Here is a 20,794-nt window from a genome sequence, read left to right as displayed (position 1 = left end):
AGGTGAAACGTCTTCAAGCAACTTAAAGAAGTCCAGACGCTTTTCTTTGCAAGCTCCTTTGACTACGATGACCTGGATGACTGAGAACCTTCACAGACATGGGGAGAACATCCAAACTCCGGCCTGATGGTGGAATCGAACGCAGGACCTTCTTTCATTGAGTCAACAGTGCTAACCACCGGTGGCACAGCTCTAAACCAAAGATATTCTTTAATTATTAAATGTATACAAAGATTGTAAATATTAGGTCATGTTTCTCTGTATGTAAAAGACAGTGACAGCACTTTGACCAGCTTTCTAGAGTGACCTCGGTCAGGTTTATGATCACTCTGATGCTTCTCAAATGAGCCAAGAGTAATGAACGTCCTTCTGGCAGGTAACTCACTTAGTGGACAGTTTTATTGCCTTTTTATTAGTCAAGAGGGCAAAGTGACCTAATGTCATGAATAATGCAGTAATATCACTAGGCAGTGATAAAAAGCAAGAATATCACCAGGCAGCTGATGTCATTCAAAACAGAAGGACTATACTTTCTGGTAAGATTCGAGACTCATTTTCAGCTTCACATTTTTAATCTTTATAGTAACTGTGCATGAGTCACAGTTCAAAATAATCCTGATTTAACTTATACTGTACTTAGCCGTGTTGTGGTTCCTGAGTTTGTCCACTGTCTTAATCAAGCTGTTTTAGTTCTTTTCCTTGTCCCTGTAAGCTAGAAGTTTATTTCACACAATGGTTACAATGGTCACGTAGAGCTGGGCGATATAAGATTTTTTTTTTTTCATATCACGATATGTTTTTTTCATTTCAGGCGATAACGATATATATCACAATATAAGCCAAATAACTATGTTTGTAAGATTTAAATGTGCCATTGCTCACAAGTAAAATGTGAAATAATCAGCAGCTTGTTTTGATTTAAATATTTATTTCCCATAATAAGTTCAACAAGGTAGATTTACTTAAGGAACATGAGACATTTTCAAAAAAATAAAGTTGCAAACTACACAAAAGGCAGCCGCTAAAGCGTTTAAGTTTCAAAATAGAACAAACAAAACAGACTAAATTGTCAATTCCACTTAGAAACAAAATATTAATTCTAAAAATAAATCTTAGTTTGTTTTACAGAAGAACAGACAAAACTGACTAACTTTTGTCAATATCAAATAAACGGAGAATTTCCTTTTAGTTTGCAATCTCCTTGGTGTATAGCTTAGCTTTTCAAACAGTTTTAAAATAAAGATGCTAGCGGAACATTCTTCAAATCCTAGGTGCACATCCAAGGTGCAACTATACATATATATACACACACACACACACACACACACACACAGCGGCTGGCTGCTTCCCAAACAAATACACATGTACGGTTTGGCACTTGTGTTGTACGTAACAAGTCATGTGATGTGACACAGCGGCTGTGATTGGTTCGGCTCTGCGCCACTTAATTTGGATTGGCTGTTCTTTTTTTTCTTTTTTTTAAGAGAACAAGGGAAATTAGGCCTATCGCAATAGTTTAATTTTTCTACCGAGAAGTTATTTGGCAATACATATCGTTATTGTTCTACGCCCAGCTCTATGGTCAGGTTGTACATTTTAATTTTCATCTGATTGTCTGCTTCTTCAGTGGATTTGAATAGAAGGCAGGCAATGTTTCAATTTTCCCAGCTTGTCTTAAACTATTTCGTTGGGGATATCCACTTAACGACATCATGTGATCTGTGAGTCAGTGTTTGAGTAGTCTGAGCTTCTCGCTTGCTTGGATTACTCTTACCACGTTTTTTCAGACTTTGGCCTTTTAATGTGTATTTTTACCATTGTGACAGGATATCCGCTGGTGCTCAGAAAATAATGAAAAGTGTCATGATCTGGCTGTGTGGCAGGCAGGAAATAGGACCCAAACGCAAACTCACGGGAAAACAGGACTGAACTCAAAATACAGCTTTATTGCTGACAAACGATGACCAAAGATAACAGCGATACAAAATAACATGAAACTAAACTGGGAAGTACTAAGGAACTGACTTACGAGGAACCACACAGAGAGGTTCATAAAATAGTGCAAGTTACAGCGCAGATTTAAACATCTATGTTTGTTGGGAGCACTTTTGATTGTACAAACGCTCCCTCAAGCATCTAGGATGCAGCAGTCTCTCACTGAAGGAGCTCTGCAGTTCAGCAATATTTACATGCATGGGGTGGGAGACTCTGTCCATCAGAGATGTTATTTTGGCCAGAGTCCTTCTGTCTCCCACCACCTGCGCTGGATCCAGGGTGCATCCCAGAACAGAGCTTACCACTCTCCATTGTTCTGTCAATGGAGAGTGGAAACCATCCATGTTTACGTGTGAGTCCGGAGTTAGTGCAGTTAGCCACGACTCAGTGAAGCACATCACGCTGCACTCCCTGTAGCTCCTCTGATGTTGGGTAAGAGCTGCCAGTTAGTCTACTTTATTGGGGAGAAATCTCACATTCCCTATAATAACAGATGGAATCGCTGGCCGGTACCTCCTAACTTTACTGCGATGCCCGATCCCGGCCTGAGTGCCGTGTCTCTTCCTCCTCACCTCACGGGGGATGTTGGCTCGCTCGGTGGTAGGCAGAACAGTGGAGGTCCCGAGGGCTAACAGCTGATCCCTGCTGTAAACAATGGGAGGTCAGACCTCCACAAGCTCAGATGCCGTAAAGAATGTTATAAGAAACACGATTGTCCATAGAATTCTGAGCTCCATTGTGGAGTAGTACAGTCCGCAATAAAAAAAAACAGAACAAGAAACACAATAACAACAAAAAAAAAGAGAAAAAAAGGACTCGTCAGGTCGGAGCTGCTGATACTGGCTGCCAGCTCGGAGTGGCACCAGAAGATCTCTGGCTTCACATTTAGAGGGGTGATCAACAGTTATGGATGCAGAACAACGATTGCAAAAAAGCAGCATGTTCTGGTAAGTTGTTGGCTGTTTGTCCTTGAGCTGGAGCTGTACTTTAATTCTCATTCAACTCTTCAATTCTGCATATGATTCTGCCTCATCGGTGAAACTTTACTGGAAAGGTCAGGGCCAGTTTGAAATTGCGCTCCATGCTATGAACTGCATCCATATAACAAACAACTCCAGTGGCGCCCTTGATGGTGCAACAACCCAGAGAATCAATGAATAGACCTTGGTTCTATTCATTCTGCCGTGGCTTTTGGCATGAAGCCTGCAGCATCTGGTAACTCTCCAACTACCAGCCTCTGAATGCTTCTCTATTAGCTGGACCTTATCTGGGTTTCATGCCTCCAAGTTCACATCTTTTTTTAAAATCGTCCTCCGTGTGACTCAAAGGCAGTGCTCAGTCTTATCAAATGTTAAACTTTGGTATTTGCACTGGAAAAATAAATGCACATGATAAAAAAAACTTGACATCGATCCTCTATCTGCATGAGGATTGTAAGAGGAGTAGAACAAAAGGCATGAAACATTTTGAAAAGTTGTTTTGTTTAATTTTTATTGTGTGGATGAGAGAATTCACTCTATGTGAAGGTGTTAAGAGGTCAGTTCATCTGCACTGTGGGCTGCAGCTGAGAGGAAAGCTCTCCAAGTTAACTATGGGGCTTCCTAATGCTGCAAGATTACCTCATATTATTTCCTCTTGGAGGAAAAAGCACTACTGCACCACCAAGTAGGCCACCTAATGAGAATTAGACACATGCTTGTAGACACACACACACAATGCAGTTACTAGAGATTTTATTTGTATGGGAAACTACGGTAAAGCATCAAAGGTAGAAGAAGAAGATGATCGTCGATGAACATAAATGTGACGTGACATGCATTTTGAACAAACGCGTGCTGCATGTGTGTGCATGGTTCGAGTGCGCTCGCACGCGCTAAAGAACTCCACGGCTGCTAATGAGGAGAGCCGAAGGGGGCTCTCGCTCAGCAGCCAATTATCCCGTCCCTTCGGAGGAATAGTCACGTGCGTGTGTCTCGGTGTGTTTGTGTGTGGATAGTGGCATGTGTGTGTGCAGATGTTACAAGCTCCAGCCAGAGGCAGTCATTTTTTTCTTTCTGTCAATACAACAACAGTCTTATTAACATAATCTTTCAGCTCTAATTATGTCTATATGTCCCACTTATAAAATGTTTCCAGCTCCTTTGTGAAAGAAACAGACTGCTGAACGGCACTTCCCAGACGATGCCACTAATATACTGTATGCATGTTCATATGACCAAACTGCAGTAAACAGCTGCTTCAGGTATACTTCATTCATAATTGCGCACAGGTTTTTAAGTTAGCTGGTTGATAGGTAGCCTTATGGATGTTGAAGAACTTGTCAAAAGCCTGCTAAGAATTTGACATATGAGTTTGTCTTGTGGCTGAGAGTAACTCTTTATGACCATGGACGATGTTAATGATGGACATGGCCAATTTCACTTGTGGTGACCCCCAAAAGGGGCAGCTGAAAGATGAAGAAGAAGGTGTAAAAGATTAATGCAGCCAACGTACTGCCACCCATTTGGTTTGGATTATATGTTTTGGCCTGTGCTCTGATGGTTTTATGAAGCCAGAATTGAACATATTTGGATAACAGGATGGAGTACTAAGCTGTCAGGTCATGGTAGCAAGTTTGATTAGAAATATGGGATATCCTGTCAATATGTCGCTGCTGGATCTATTGACAGAATGAAAAGAATGCAGGCTTCACTTTTTAGACACCAAGACTACGCCATCTTTAATATACTGTTTTTTGGGAGGGGGTAATGATTTATTAAGAATTTGTAGCAAACAATTTCTCAGAAATCCTCTTTTTTAATCAACCTCCTTTCAATCATTTCCATTGCCTGTAGACGCTCATCTCTGTAGCAGTCCCAGCCAGATAGTTCCGGTTTTGGCATCTCGTTCAAGAACACCTGCTGGAATTTTTCTGAACACCAAATGTTGAGTTTTCAAGGTTTGACACTTTACTTCTCTGGACTGTAGATGGTGTATGGGTGTCCCACTGGTTTTTGACAGACTGCTGGATAATTTCAGCTCATGTGATTCTGCTGCACTTGGTCTTGCTGGCAATTCTCTGTATTTCCAGTCTGTATTTCACACTTTTCTTAGAGCTCCTGCACAAGAGCTTGGAGGCCTTGGAAGTAGCTGCATTATTTGCAATGTTCATAGTTTGGCATGTTCACTCGAATCATGGTGTTCTCGAGAGAATGACGGTCTCTTATAAATTCCTATTCCAACTCCAAAACAACTCCACAAGTTACCATCAAGTATGTATTATATAAAGGTGACGTACTCTCCCCACTGCTGTTCTGCAGACCCTCAATGCCCTAAACAACCGTATCACAAAGAGCAGATATGGACAAAGATTCTGGAATAAGTGACTATCAGCCACTTCCTGTTCATGGATGACATCAAACTATATGAGTGACACACTGACTCACTGATCCACCTCACCAGGATCTAAAGTAAGGAAATCTGGATGTTATTCGGTCCTGTGGTCAAATGGTTTCAAAGCAAGGATAGGTGATCTGGACTAAAGGGGTTGCATTGCTAGAAGGCAGAATAGCAACTGTACAAGGGAGCTACAAGTACCTGGGTCTCTAACAGAAGACCACATCATAAATGTGGTCTTCTGCTCTTGAGGACAAACAGCAACCAACATTAGGAAGATGGAGCACAAGAAAACAGAGAAATACCTGGGGCCGAAGGAACAACTGGAGCAGATAATAATAATGGATTGCATTTGTATAGCGCTTTTCAATTCCACTATTCATTCACTCTCACTGGTGGAGGCAAGCTACAGTTGTAGCCACAGCTGCCCTGGGGCAGACTGACAGAAGTGAGGCTGCCATATCGCACCCTCACCAGTAGGCGGTAGGTGAAGTTTCTTGCCCAAGGACACAACGATCAAGACAAACAGAGCTGGCGATCGAACAGGCAACCTTCCGGTTACAAGATGAGCTTCCCAACCCCCTGAACCACGGTCGCTCCTGTCCAGAAGATTGGAGTCCTAGGAAGAGTTAAGCTGCTGTGCAGAGCCCTCAAACTCCCTCTGGTATGCAAGCTTAAGGAAGAAAAACAGGAAGTGGGGGTTTTTTTGTAATTCAAACATGGCCTCTCACTTTTGATCAACACCATCATTGTTGTGTTTACCTACATAGCAAATTTATCTGTTTGATGACCACAGTTATCCCCCAAACTACATTCACTGTAGTTTGGGGGATAAATATGGAAAATAACTCAAAAAGAGGAAGCTTGTCAATGCTACAGAGGACTCAGTATTACAGTCATGAGTGCTTGTTTTGCATCACTGTTGTCTCATTCTAAATGCATTGACTTGATACAGTAACAGCTCACACAGCCGTATTCTCACAGGTGTGTGAATGTGCTCCACCATCTGAACCTCTCACAGGGAAATCCCAGCACAAAAGGATCATTCTTTTTTCCCCTCTCTGTTTTTCATTTCATTTCTCATCCACTTAAGCTCATTTAGCCAAATTGTTCCATGGTGAGAGTTGTCAGTTTGACAGGTCTGAATGAGAATCTGTGCGAACGTGGCGGTGTCGCTGAATGTGTGTGTATTAGCTGTGGCGTAAAGGCTGTGTGATCAGTGTAATTGTGTCACTGCGAGCATGGCTGCCTGGTTCAAGGATGAGGTACTTCACATTAATGCTCCCCTCCTCTCTAAATTGCTTCCAGCTGAAGCATTAGCATATTCAAAGGCCAATTTAGGCCTGACACAGAGACACCACTTCAACAATGTGACACTACAGTAATATTTCCACTGTGTGCGGAAGTTTAAACATGCAGTTGTGATGTAAATGTATGCATGTGTCTGTTGTGTGCCTTTGCTGTTTGTTTGTGTGCGCCCTCTGGGCTTCGCGAGCGTGTCGATAAGAGTTACACGACTCGAGAAGAATAGATGATTCTCCAGAGTCCACAATAGCGCTCTGAGCTGAAATGCAAAGTGCATCAGAAAGGGCCATCACATGCTATCAGTCAATATGTGTGTCTTGGTGTTCATGCGTGCATCACAGATATGCACTTTGGCCAAAAATGGCAACTTTGTTTGGCCTCATGGACGCATGGCTGCAGTTGTACCATTTTCAACAAGAGAGGGCCCCTGGGTGCATGCATATGTTAAAAAGTGTGTGTTAAGCCATTGGTATTCCATCGCCCTGAGCAGCCAGTGGCCAAACAATCCCATCATGTTTGTGTTAGGAAAACAGATAAGCTTCGTTCCCTCCAGGCTCGCTGCATGCTGATGCTCCTTTCAGCCAGCTTGAATGGATTACAGCATTCACTTCATGGTTTGGACCTGCACTGGCGTGAGATATGTGGAGGTCTGGTTGGTTGCTTTACCTCTAAATTGCTTTAGTGTCAGCCATGTATGTGTTTCAGCAGTCTCAGAGACAACTGGCTAGACTTGCCTGAGAGCAGGATGCGACACAGTATGTCAGTGAGGACAGAAACCTGCCTAAGACTTGTGACAGCATAGAAAAAGCTGTTCTATTTATGGAGAGGCTGCAGAGTTTTCAGTTTGCTCATTTAAGTTGAGCTTTATTGTATATTTAGTATAGTTAGTTTTATGAGAACGCTATTGTTTCATTTAGCTTTTTCATCATTCTTAATATGTAGTTGCCTCACAACAAGAATGACCTGTGTCAGAATTCCTTATCAGGTCGGGGTCTTTCTATGTGGTGTTTCCATGATCTCCCTGAGTTTCCAGGTAATATGGCTTTCTCCCACAGTCCACAGTGTGGGGTTAGGTTAACTGATAACTCTGCCCTTATATGTGAGTATGGGTGCACTTAACGGCACTGCAGTAGACTGTTGACCTGTCCAGGGTTTAACCTGACATCTTACGGACAGCTGATGTAGGCCCTCTAACCCTAATTAATAATGATTTTTTTTGGCAAGATGAGTTCAATTTACTGCTCAACCTCTTGGATTTAGAAATCGGTTAAATAGAACCTGTCAGTAAGTAGGCTAAAAGATCTCACAAATCAACACACCGTGTTTCTAAAGAAACATCTGAGAAACAAAGTCAGTCTGGAAAGGGTAACAAAGCCATTTCTCAGGCTTTGTGACTCACAGTGAACCTCAGTGAGAGCCATTATCCACAAATAGAGAAAACTTGGAACAGTGGTGACCAGAGATGGGCAGTAACGGGTTACTGTAATCTGATTACTTTTTTCAAGTAACGAGTAAAGTAAGGGATTACTATTGCAAAAACGGTAATTAGATTACCGTTACTTTCCCGATGGAATGCTGCATTACTGCGTTACTAAAACCGTGATTTTTTGCGAGAATGTCTCACGACAGTGACATAAGCAAGTGCGCCGTTAGTGACAACAGCTGTGTGCAGATCAACCCCTAAACTTCCAAGCAAACACCGAGTGCGCTACGACGTAATGTGAAATTCACAGAGAAACTCGTGGATTCTTCAACTGACCGTGGCACACCTGCACCAGGGTAAACCTCCGCCTACCGCAGTCCTGCTTTACAGGTGAAAATAGAGCAACAGGACCGCTGAGTCTTTGACTTTATTTATTTTCTGCTGTGTTTTACTTGCATCTATTTGAAAGAGTGAGTGTAAACACAAAAAAATATATATTTTATGTGTTGGAATGTGCAGAAAATAGGTTTAAATGTTAAACTAATTTATTCAACTCAGAGAATGTTGCATATAATTAAATTTTTGCTTGATGCATAAAGTTAAAAGATTAAAACTGATAAAACAAGTTAAAAAAAGAGACTTTTCCATTTGATTACATTTTCTATGATGATTTATTGGGCTGAAAGATCTATCACTTTATCACCTCTTCAGGTTGTAAATCGTGTTTTTAAAAAGTAACTAAGTAACTAAGTAATTAACTACTTTTGAAAATAAGTAATAAGTAAAGTAATGGGATTACTTTTTGGGGAAGTAATCAGTAATTAGTTACTGATTACTTTTTTCAAGTAACTTGACCAACACTGGTGGTGACCCTTCCCAGGAGTGACACAACCACAAACTGCTAGGTTTAGGGGCTAATTACTTCTTCACGCAGGGCCAGGCAGTTTGGGATATTTTGTTCCTAATACATGAAATTAACAATTAAAAAAAACTTCAGTTTCCATTTAATCTAGTTTTCTTAAAATTAGCTTGACATATGCTTTTTCATGGTACTGAATATCAGAGGGAAAAAAGCATAACAGTTCCCTTTTAAAATGATACAAAAAAAATCGGTTAGACCCAAAGAAAATGGTTTAAAAAAAACTTATTTTCAGTCATATGGTATTCTACAAACATCAGACTTTGTATCACTGAATGACAATACAGGGGTGTTTGTGTACATGCATGTTTATGTACTGAGTATTGTAGTATGCAGGGTGTGTTTGGGTGTCTGCATCTGTTCGATGTACTCAAACATACATACATGTGAGTATTAATATTAATATATTAATATAGACGCTTGGAAAACAAACCACAGTTTTGCAAAAACTCAGCAAGCGCAGTGTAAAATGAAGCACAAACACTTGTATTTGTGATTTGTAAACAGGGTAGAAGTAATAGGAAATTGGCTGGGATTGAAAAGACAAACTGGAGGAGGAAATGCAGCACAGGTCAGAGTTCAAACACTAAAGATGCATGGAAATTGACTGAAGACAAAATCGATGCGAGCTTCCAAAACACTTAGATTTAAAAAGTGTGTTTTCTCCGGGCTGTGATCTTCACAGTACTTCCATAATGAGTCAGTTCAGTTTATAAACACATCATTTTCCCTGTTTCTTTAGGCCTCAAGTCAGAGAAAACCCCCAAAAACTTTTATCAGCAAATCTGAAACTTTGACAGACTTCGACTTTTTTTTTTTTCCCAAAACAGTAACCTAAGTTAGCTTTTGTTGGCTTTAACTTTAATGGTTGATGCCATTAAAGTGCACAGCCAGGGTTTTCTGTAGCTTCAAATGGGCCTTCATCAGTGATGGTGATTGGCAGTGAATACGATTGGCCTTCATAAAGTTAAAGTAATGACACTGCATTGCCATACTTGATAAAAATCAATACATGTTGTTTTGAAGAATGTCAGCCAGTCATGTTGTATGCAACAACATGACTGGCTGACATGTTTTCTGTTTTAACTGTTGACAGAATTCTCTGATCGATTACTGTTCAGATTTCTTTCTTCAAAAGAGAGCAAAGGAGAAGAGATTCAGTAGTTTTCTTGCTATTCGGGTGTTTCACAGTGGAAAGAGCTCCCTGCTAAAACAATCTGAGGATGTTAATGAGGCAAAGTGTTTTTACTTAAAAGTAAATTTAGACAGCTTAACGTAGGCATGATTTTCACTTCTACTCACCGTTCACACTTAAACTGGGAGAGTTTTAAGCTCTGTGAAGACAAAAAAAAAAAATCCATATTTGGAGTCATAATTAATTTGTCACACTCTGGTTTAGTACACACAAAATCTCAGACTTTTCTGCTACGCTATGCCCGTTCAGGCTGTAGAATTCTCTGCATTTCTGCAGAAAACTAAACCAACTGGAAGGTGCCTCTTTGCAATTACTGTAAGGCTGTGGGTACTACACCAAGACTGAAAAGTGGCTCATGTATTTCACTGGTTGATTAGTGGCATGTAAAGTGGTTAGACCGTTATATTATTAAGTAAAAAAAAAATCAAATATTGTTAAGCTCATAATCAGGAAGTGACATCCGTATCCTCCTGTGGTGAGCTCCTTAATATGCACAGAGATGGAATGCCCAACACACGGAAGTGGAATTCATGGTACTGCATTTGTATCATTTGCACAGTTATTTAGCTGCACAGGTTAAGAATTCTGAGTATGCAATTCCATTCAATAACCCATTAACAAATAGGTCCACAGTGATGATGTTATTGTTCGAATGCTGATTGGTTGAAAGGTTTGCGTAAAGGATTGGCGATTCAGTTTTCAAACATATCAGCTTAAAGTTCTTTTTCTCGCCTGTGATGCTGTGTGGACAGAATAAATAGAAAACCACTATGGTGTACTATAGGATGTGAGGAATAACACAACAGGATCTCTCTCTTTAGCACCATGGTGCAGTTGATTCTCTAGGCAGAATCCACACCATCACTAGCCAAGAGCAATGGCATCAACATATCGCCCCCCCCCCCTATCACTGATTTGTGATTCTTGTAACTGGCAAGCTCTGCTTCTCCCAGGAGGCCCGCGCACTGCCTTCTGTTTTCCAAGCTTAACTCCTCAGTGAGCACAAATAAACACTTGTTAAACAAGTGCTCCTTGGTACTGTCATGATAATCGCTGGAGGACACACCATTCAAGCAAAGCTTCTACTGCCAAAGCTCAGCTATGTTTACTCATTTACTGGAATCCAAATCATCTTATTTTGCACATTTTTCTTTTATCTGTTCAGGGGTTTTTATTCAGTGTCCAGTTGACCCTCTTTGACTTTGCATTGGATTTGTATTGGTTTGTCAGTAGGTCACAGCACAGGCCACATTGTGAAGTGTTCTTACAAAATTTCTGACATTTTCAGAATTACAGCCAACTTCAGATCTCTCACAGCTTTAAACCATCAACTACAGAGATCACCAGTCACTCATCTTTTGTGCCGGACTGCCCACAGTCTGTGCAGAAAAATCAAAATCTATTTAAAAAAAAATTCATCCACATTAAAAAAAAACACACACACACATTTTAAGCAAATACAGTCAGTGCAATGATAGCCATGACTGATTAGAGCATTTATCTTTTGAAAACAGTGGCGTATATGATACATTTAAAAAATGCACAGAGCAAGGGGGCTTCTTTTTACATGATTCCCTCATATATTTTTACATTTGTACTTAACCTTTAAAAATCATGCAGCAGAACTGATGGATTTCAGCGTGGCTGTCAGCAGATTGAAGGTATAAATTCAAACCTGTCAAGGAGAACCTTCAAAAGACTTGAGAATATGAAAGCAGAGGTAACCAACAGGTACAGGAAAACGGAAAGAGAGTGTATTTAGTCTGGCATAACACGGCTAGAACGAATTCTGAAGCAATGCAGCTTTCTTTCATGAGTTTCACAGCTGGTAAATTGAATTTCTGCTTTGTGTATCACAGATGAAACAGCTTTCTGTGGACTCTGGCAGAACCTGGAAAGAGCTTATGACCTTCACATTGTAGTTTTGGGGCTAAAGCTATAGGGAAGAAAAATGACCCTTGTCTTCCTGTTGTCATGGAGATCTATAACCAGAATATGAGGTCCAGTTGTGTGACTGTAAAACTCTTTCTGCTTTTTGAGCAAATAATAATTAGAAAATAATTTTTATTTTATAGTAGGTCCATAAATTGCTACAGTAGGGTAGCTTTTGCACCAAGTAGATCATATTCCTGTTAAAATATTCAGGCTTAGGGATGCATTCACACTATCTTGTGTTATTATAAAGACAAGAACGTGTCACAGTAATCACCCTGAACATTTTACCGTTGGCCACTGTCATGTCTGATTGCATAGTGAAATAAAAACGCAAAGTTGATGTGCATGTGTGTGCGCAGCTCACAGTTTTGCAAAAACAGATAAGAGGTCGAGCATCCCTCAAATGCATTGTTGACCTTGTTAAGCTTTTTGCTCTGTTCTCTCTCCCTCTCTGACTCTGTCCGTTTGTCTCTCTCCCTCGCTCTGCTCCACCACACTGATGCAAATTGAGTATGACATTTCCACTGGGTGTTTTCCTTTAGTGGACACTGTGTCCTAACCCCGGAAGGTCTACAGATTTACACTTGTAATAGCTGTCTCCTCCCCAGTCCATGTTTGGTTTTTGCGCATGGCTTTTCATCTGGCTCTTGATTTGTTCTCAGTAGTTTTGGTAGGCTTTTGTTTTGTTTCTTTGTTTCTTTTTTTTTTTACAAAATACAACCATTAGCTCCTTTGTTTGGATTGCCACGCACAGCTTGGGAGGTTGGGATTTCGGTTTAACAAGTGTTTATCTGTGCTAACTGAGGAGTCCAGCAAGGAAAACAGAAGGCGGTACGCAGGGCTCCTGGGAGAAGCAGAGCTTGCCAGTTACAAGAATCACAAATCAGTGATGGAGGGGGGATATGTTGAGCTTTTTTAGGCTGTTGCTCTTAGCCAGTGATGGAGTAGATTCTGCCCAGAGAATAAAGCACACAAAGGTGCTAAAGACCACAGAGACCCTGTCGTGTTATTCCTAAAATGCTATTGTTACTATTTATTCAGTCTACACAGCGTAACTTGGAGCTGATATCTTTAAAAAAGTGATTCACCAATCCTGTTTTTATTTCCACATCACACCACATCCACAACGTCACTTCAGGGTGACAGAACTGGATGGCAATGCTAATCAATGTTAGTTTCGTGGCTAGTCCACCACTTTGGTCCAGACTAACCCTGACAACACACGGGGAGCAGCTGCACTGGCCAGCAGAGCTAATAGCACCCACTCAAGACAATGACTGCAATTCTACCATATGTGCCCCCAGCAGCTTCCAGAAGCTCCTTGTCTCTCAAAATACCATTTGGTCTAGTTTTCACTGGAGCAACATCAAATTGCACAGAGCAGATGACAAGGGCTGAAAGTCAGACACAGGAAGAGCATAGAAAATCTGGTCAATTTTCAAAATGCGTAAAAGACACTGCAGACTAAACGGTCCTTTTCTCAAATGCTCTTGATGTGTTCCCTGGTTAAAAGATCTAAAACATAAATAGATTATTGGATTAGACATGAACGATCACCTGGACTTTGGGTGAAAATGTAATAAGATCTGCCACAAACAGAAGCCGTTAAATTGTTAAATTGAAAGACAACCATTCATTTGGAATCACCAGTTAACCACCCCTGCTAAGCCCACCACAAGACTGTCAGAGGAAGTCGGCAAGAACCCACGCAAACACGGGGTGAAACCCCACACAAACAGGCTTCAGCCAGATGGTGGACCATCAGGACCTTCTTGCTGTGAGTGCTAACCACCACGTGCTGCCCCCATAACGAGGATCTTACATAACATTTTTTTTTGGTCATTAATCATGAATTCATGTGCTGCTTATGGCAAATGTCCCATATGATAAAGTAATGAAGTGCTCATATTAATGCCCAAAAGGTCAAACGACAAGTCTGGATTGAAATTAATATAAACTGCAACTTCACTCGTTAACTTCCAGTCAGTAATTCTTATGTAGAAAAAGGCATACAAAAATACTGACCACCCCACACAAGAAATACAGCAATCTAGGCATACACCACTGCAACACTTGAGCTACATCAAGACAGTTATTCAAACATATACAAAGAGGGTGAGGGTTTGTGTACCAGTCATCTCAGACTGATGGCTGCTGCTGCCTGACATCGATGTTTGTGGTTTGAACCCATCCACCATCTCGGTGTTCACCTACACGCTACAGCAGAGGATATACTCATCGCTCCTGTGTTTAATGTATAACATATATGTGAGGAGCCCAGATGCTAAACTCTTAACTGTATTTTGCTACTGCAATAAATCAGTCCAAATGTCAGCTGTCAGACGTATGAAATACAAATGCATCTGAACAGAAAATCAGAGTGTTTGCATAGCATTCACTATAGTGTTACTCCCAGATGTGCAACAACTGCCACACTCCACCTATTACTGCTAGCAGCTTATTGTACAGTACCTCCGCTGTGCTCTGACATGTTCTGACAGAACCAGACAGTGAAAAAATAAAACGCAGAGTTCAGCTCTAAGTTTTCTTCTCTTATCTGGAAGCCGATGGGAGCCTCGCCGCAGCTCAGTCTGTGGACAGCCAAAATTAATTCCTCATATACACAGCAGACATTACAGATTGCTTCATATGACATGCCAGTCTCAGGGGTGCAAGTTTTAGTTACCGCCTACGAGAGTCTCAGACTATATAGCTTCTCTTCTCTACTGTTAGACTAAACAACCGGGAGCCAACTGGTAGTATCTGTGCTCCAATTTCCCCAACAGTGCCAAAAGAAAGTGAGTCACTGCAGTAAGTTTCTCAACTGATGCCAGTGTGACTATAGGGCTCCTAACTTTCTAAAAGTTACACCGAAGAAACACATTACCACCTTAAAGAAGTTAGAGCTATGCTCCAGTGTGTACCCTTGTGCAATAATACATCGTTTGCTGTGGATGGAAAATGCTAAACATGGCTAACTGCATTTAAAAAAATACACACACACACAAACTGTCTGGCTGTTTGACATGATGCACTAATAATCAGGTAATCATGTCTTTCCAGTTTATCCAGGACATCAGTAAATGCACATGCTCCTTTATTTTAATGCAAACAGCAGTGAGGCTTGTTGTGGTCTGCAAGCCGGAGCAGAATGAATGTTCTCATAATTAGCAGGAAAGCAGCATTAGAGCTCCAAAGAGGTCAGGTACAATAGCTGCTGTCTGAACTGCAGACACACAAATTGCAAAAACAGCTAAATAATTTAATGCTGTACGAACGGTTGGAAATCGTGATGACATAGGGGGCCTAACAAACACAGACAAAAGGCATCAGCAATAAAGAAAATCTTGGTGTTAGCCAGCGGGAACAGACATTTACTAGAATAGCTGCTAAAAACTGAAGCTTAACACTGAACACACTCTGAACTGTCTCCCAGTCATTCTCACTTTTACCAGATATTTTCAAGGTAATTCTCCAGGAATCCAATGTATGCATCTTAATACAAATCAACACAAGCAGCTGTCTTAGAATACTATTACACTTTCCTTAAAAGCACTTGAAATATATATATATTTTTTACATATGAGTAAATGCAAAAGTAAGAAAATAGAAATCATTTGTGCACTATCTAAATATAAAGTTAAATATGAACTTAGTTATGAAAGACATGACGATCCTCTACTGTGAGTCATTAGATCTGATTATAGCCCTTCATGGTCATAAAATAAAAAGTTCAGGCCCACAGGATGTAAATACTATCTTTTAATTTCTCCATATTCCAATTTAGTAATGGCTCTCTTTACATTGTGAAACCACTTCAGTGAACAGCAGGGGAAGTTGGACACCTCTCTGTAGCCTCAGTAACCTTAATAGAAGTTGAATTTCCCAGCCTTCAAAAGAGTATTAAAGACATTCTGCTTTATATTAAAATATCAAATACATGTAAAGGTCTTACAAAGGAATCAGAGACTAGTAAAAGTCTATTAAAGGCAGATGTCTGTGAAACAAAAAGAAAAGAAGCTTGGTTCTAGCTATATTAGAATCATCAGATGCAACTACAAATGACACTAAAACCTATAAATTAAACTTTGAGACAGTTTGTTACCTCTTAACTAGGCTGTAGATATATTTCCACTAGAAAGGGAAACTGTACAGAAATTTTTTCGACACTGAAATTATTTCCACGAACTAAAAGTTTACCTCACATGGTCGATCAGTTTATTTGCATTTCAATCACTGTTAAAGAATATTGAAGACTGGGCAAGATATTTAGCTGACGTACATAAAACTAATATTATTATGCTACAAGCTACTGGTGATAATGGTAAAATTTCTGAATTTCAAAAAAGCAGCACACTTTGATCAGGAACTTCTTTGGGATTTAAATTCTTGCTTTAAAACTTTAAAATACAGCCTCTGTTCTTTGCTATGGAAATGTACCAGATTTATCCAAAAGTTTCTGCTGCCTGAATAATGCTCCTGCAAAGCAAATATAGCTTAAGCTAGAAAGGTGAATTTGAAGTATTGTTCAGATAGGAGCAGTGCAGTTTTCCAACTTCCTGTTAAACTGGAGGCAGTTGTCTCTGAAAGGAGCAAGAGCCACATGCTATGCACATGCATATTATAAATGCCAATGCAAATGTTCCTGTGTAAATGCATTACCTAGCTAGTAGTTTATAAGGATTTATCCAGCATGATATTTTCCAAATTCTCAATTACTCCATTAAAACAGTATAACCAAGAAGATCTTTGGAATCAACAGGATTCACAAGCATAGCGAAAATGCATGTACGGACACACAAGCATAGCTAGCACGCAAGCTAGCTAGTTACTAGCTAAAGATAGCAGGGAGCAAACATTTCATTTATTAAGCTACAAATTGAAAATCTGAGTCTCTTATGAGAGTCACTGCATATACATGTATCTTATATGTCTTGTACATTTTCTTATGTGAATATTTGATGATAGATAAATCAGTTTTTTCTAAAGTCTTTAGCTTATTTTCATATATTATACATACAAAGATGGTCATATTGTGCTAAGGGTACTACCGCACAAAGCCTGCATGAATCATATTGGCCTGGCCATGGAGATACTGCTACCTATTATAGTGTTTTCCTGCTCAGTTAGATTTGCTACTGCCAATTTTAAAAGTTTCCCCCTTCAGCTAAAATTTTTTAGAGGGATAAATTGTAAAGAATTTATTGGCCCACCTTGAGGACTAAAAACAAATTACTTCTAAATAGTTTACTTTTTACACTTTGTGTTCCATCTTCTTACCTGCTTACCAGGACATTCTGTCTTCTCGGTGATGTTTCTGTAAAGTGCATTCTCATGATGAAAATCATAGCATCTGGATTTCCTAATAACTTCTTAAAGTCGGTATAAAACATGGATGCTGTTACTGTAACATCATCCATGGGTTTGTGAAGTCTTCTTATGAAGCCTTGACCTGATCATGCCAGGGTTTATCTGTTTATCCACCACTTTACATTACTTTCACATTATTAATCTGTTACTCTCAGTGTGTCTTTTGTCTTCTCTCTGTCTCTCAACCCCAGTGAGTTGCAATAGATGAGACTCATTCAGCTGAAGGTTTCGTCCTGTTAAAAGGGAGTTTTTCCTTCCCACCGTTCTAGTTAAGTCTTTGCTCATAGTGGGTCATCTGATTTGGTGGGTTTTCCTCTCTATTTCTATTTCTCTTTTTCCCTGTAGGGTCTTTACCTTACGATATAACACACCTTGAGGTGTCATCTTGCTTTATCAGTTCAGTATTTGGTATAGCTTCTTTACCAACATCCATAACATATAAAATATAGAAACAACTACAAATTAAATACTTCTCTCTTCTCGGTCTTTCATTCTGTCTCGAATCGTCAGGCTGTTCTTCTGCACCCATGTGTAATATCAACAACACGTCTTTCTCTGGATTGTTCCTTCTTCATTGGCGACGGTGTCTTTGTCTGTCTTGATTTTTCTTTTCTTTACTCACCAATGAAGACAAACATGCACGCATGCTTGTCTTGGGTGCACGCAAACATGCTTGTAAAACAAAAGATAATGGCACCATTTCATAAATAATGCAAAAGATGAGCCGGCTGCTTCTGTGTGTAGCGTGAGTGTGTCCGTATACAAGTGAGACTGCCCTGTCAGCACTCCTGCGCCTTCTCTCAAGCACCTCACTGACATAGAAAAAGAGACCCCGAGGTATAGGTTTAATCCCCTCCCCCATCTCTGTTCTTTCTTTCTCGCAAACATACACTCAGGCACCCTCCATCAGGTTTTAATCTCAGCTGCAACACTCTTGAAATGTGCTCCTCCTTCCCCCCTGGCTGAGAGAAAGAAAAAATATTGAAAAGACAAATGACTCATTTTATGGTGCAGAAAAATTACTGCCTTAGAGATATTACAAGGTGTATGTATGCATTTATTGTAGCATGAGATGAGATTTTGGGCATATTTTTGTGAGAGAATACCAAATTACAGCATAGCAGAGGCTCTTTTGCAAACGAGAGAGAGTATAGGCTGAGGAACAGTTGTTCCAAGTCCTGTACAGATGGCTTGACATAAAGTGTATAGTGTACTGTATATAGTCGCACATGCCTCCAGGACGGGTTCTCGCTCAAATCGATTGGGAACACAGGCGGAGGATGAAGAAGAGACACTGAGAATCTATTGCAGTGTGCAGGATATCTGCTCCTGCTACAAGAAATAAATGCCCTTTAGCAGGTTCCTTGTTCATTGGTTTGGCCCAGAAGGGAAGACATTATGGGTTTGATGCAAGACTCTTTTCACATCTAGTTAGTGTTTGCCTGGGGGAACAAATAAGTTTGCACAGATGCATTACACAAGCAAAGCAGAAATTAAAAATCAAATATTGATTTAGTTTTCAAGTTTGTATTTACTTGTCTTTTGACCTTTCTGGAGTTTTCTTGCATAGTGTTGTACATTGAAAATCAGTTTTAACAAAATGTAGTTTGATGAGGTGAAAATGTAACAATCATAAACAAGTGGTTTCACTTCAGACCCGTCCCCATTTTTGCATCCTTTATATCCTTTATTTTGTTAAACTAATAGATGATATCAAGCTAACTGTCATGGTCTGGGTGGGTACCTGTAGGTTTCCAACAGCGGCCCTCCTCCCTTGGGTGGAGATCGGTTGCTCCTCCCTGGCTGACCACCTGTGGGCAATTATTCCAGCAGCATATAAGACCTGCGCACCCAATCAGCCTGAGTATCTGCTATCCCATTTTAGTCAGTGGCAGAGATGGGCAGTAACCCGTTACTTGTAACGTGTTACTGTAATCCGATTACTTTTTTCAAGTTATGAGTAAAGTGATTTCTATTGCAAAAACGGTAATTAGATTACCGTTACTTTCCCATAAGCACGCTGCGTTACTGCGTTACTAAAACCGTGATTTTTTTTGTGAGTGTCTCATGACAGTGACGTAAGCGAGTGCAACGTTCGTGACAACAGCTGTGTGCAGATCAACAATGGATCATATATCGAGTGTGGGAGAGAGTATGAGCGTGCAGCGTTTAAAGCGTGGAAGTACTGACCTTACTTTGAGTTTGATTCCGTAAAAAGTGACAAAACCTTTAGCGTCCGCTGTGCATGGGAAGAAAACTTCTTTTTACAGCGAAAAAAACCCCTAAAGCAAACACCGAGTGCGCTACGGCGTAATGGGAAATTCACTGAGAAACTCGCGGATTCTTCAACTGACCGCTGCAGCTCACCTGCACCAGGGCAAACCTCCGCCTACCCTGCTCCTGCTTTACAGGTGAAAATAGAGCAACAGGACCGCTGAGTCTTTGACTTTATTGATTTCCTGCTGTGTTTTACTTGCATTTATTTGAAAGACTGAGTGTAAACACAAAAAAAATATATTTTATGTGCTGGAATGTGCAGAAAATAGGTTTAAATATTAAACTAATTTCTTCCAGTCAGAGAAAGTTGCATATAATTAAATGTTTGCTTGATGCAAAAAGTTAAAAGATTAAAACTAATAAAACAAATTTTGAAAAGAGACTTTTCCATTTGATTACATTTTGTATGATGGATTATGTAGAAAAAGTAGAATTGGGCTGAAAGATCTATCACTTTATCACCTATTCAGGTTGTAAATCGTGTTTTTAAAAAGTAACTAAGTAATTAACTACTTTTGAAAATAAGTAATCATTAAAGTAACGGGATTACTTTTTGAGGGAAGTAATCAGTAATTAGTTACTGATTACTTTTTTCAAGTAACTTGACCAACACTGGTCAGTGGTGTGTTATTGCTCTGTCCAGATCCTGTGTGAAAACCTGCTTTTTCCTGTCTTCAGAATTGGCTCCTTGAGTCCGCTTTTCTGGACTTGGGCCACCAGCTGCTGGTACAGCATTGCCACCTAGCATGCCTCCCCGCACCTCAACCTCATCTGGGCCTTGCACCCCACCTGTCCTCTTCACCTGAAACCAAGTAAGGCGACTCAGTTTAACTGTGGAGGATCACTGATTGACTGCTGGACCCCTCTGACTGTGCTCTCCTATCATTGCAGTGCTCCGGTCTCCATCCATCCATCCATCCATCGTCATCCGCTTTGTCCGGGGTCGGGTCGCGGGGGCAGCAGCCTAAGCAAAGAGGCCCAGACCTCCCTCTCCCCAGCC

This window comes from Haplochromis burtoni, unplaced genomic scaffold (genome assembly GCF_018398535.1).
Source record: "Haplochromis burtoni strain Fernald_Lab_line unplaced genomic scaffold, NCSU_Asbu1 Contig_339, whole genome shotgun sequence".
NCBI classification, from domain to species: Eukaryota; Metazoa; Chordata; class Actinopteri; order Cichliformes; family Cichlidae; genus Haplochromis; species Haplochromis burtoni.
The sequence above is the reverse complement of the archived record's forward strand: the minus strand, read 5'-3'. Positions refer to the sequence as shown.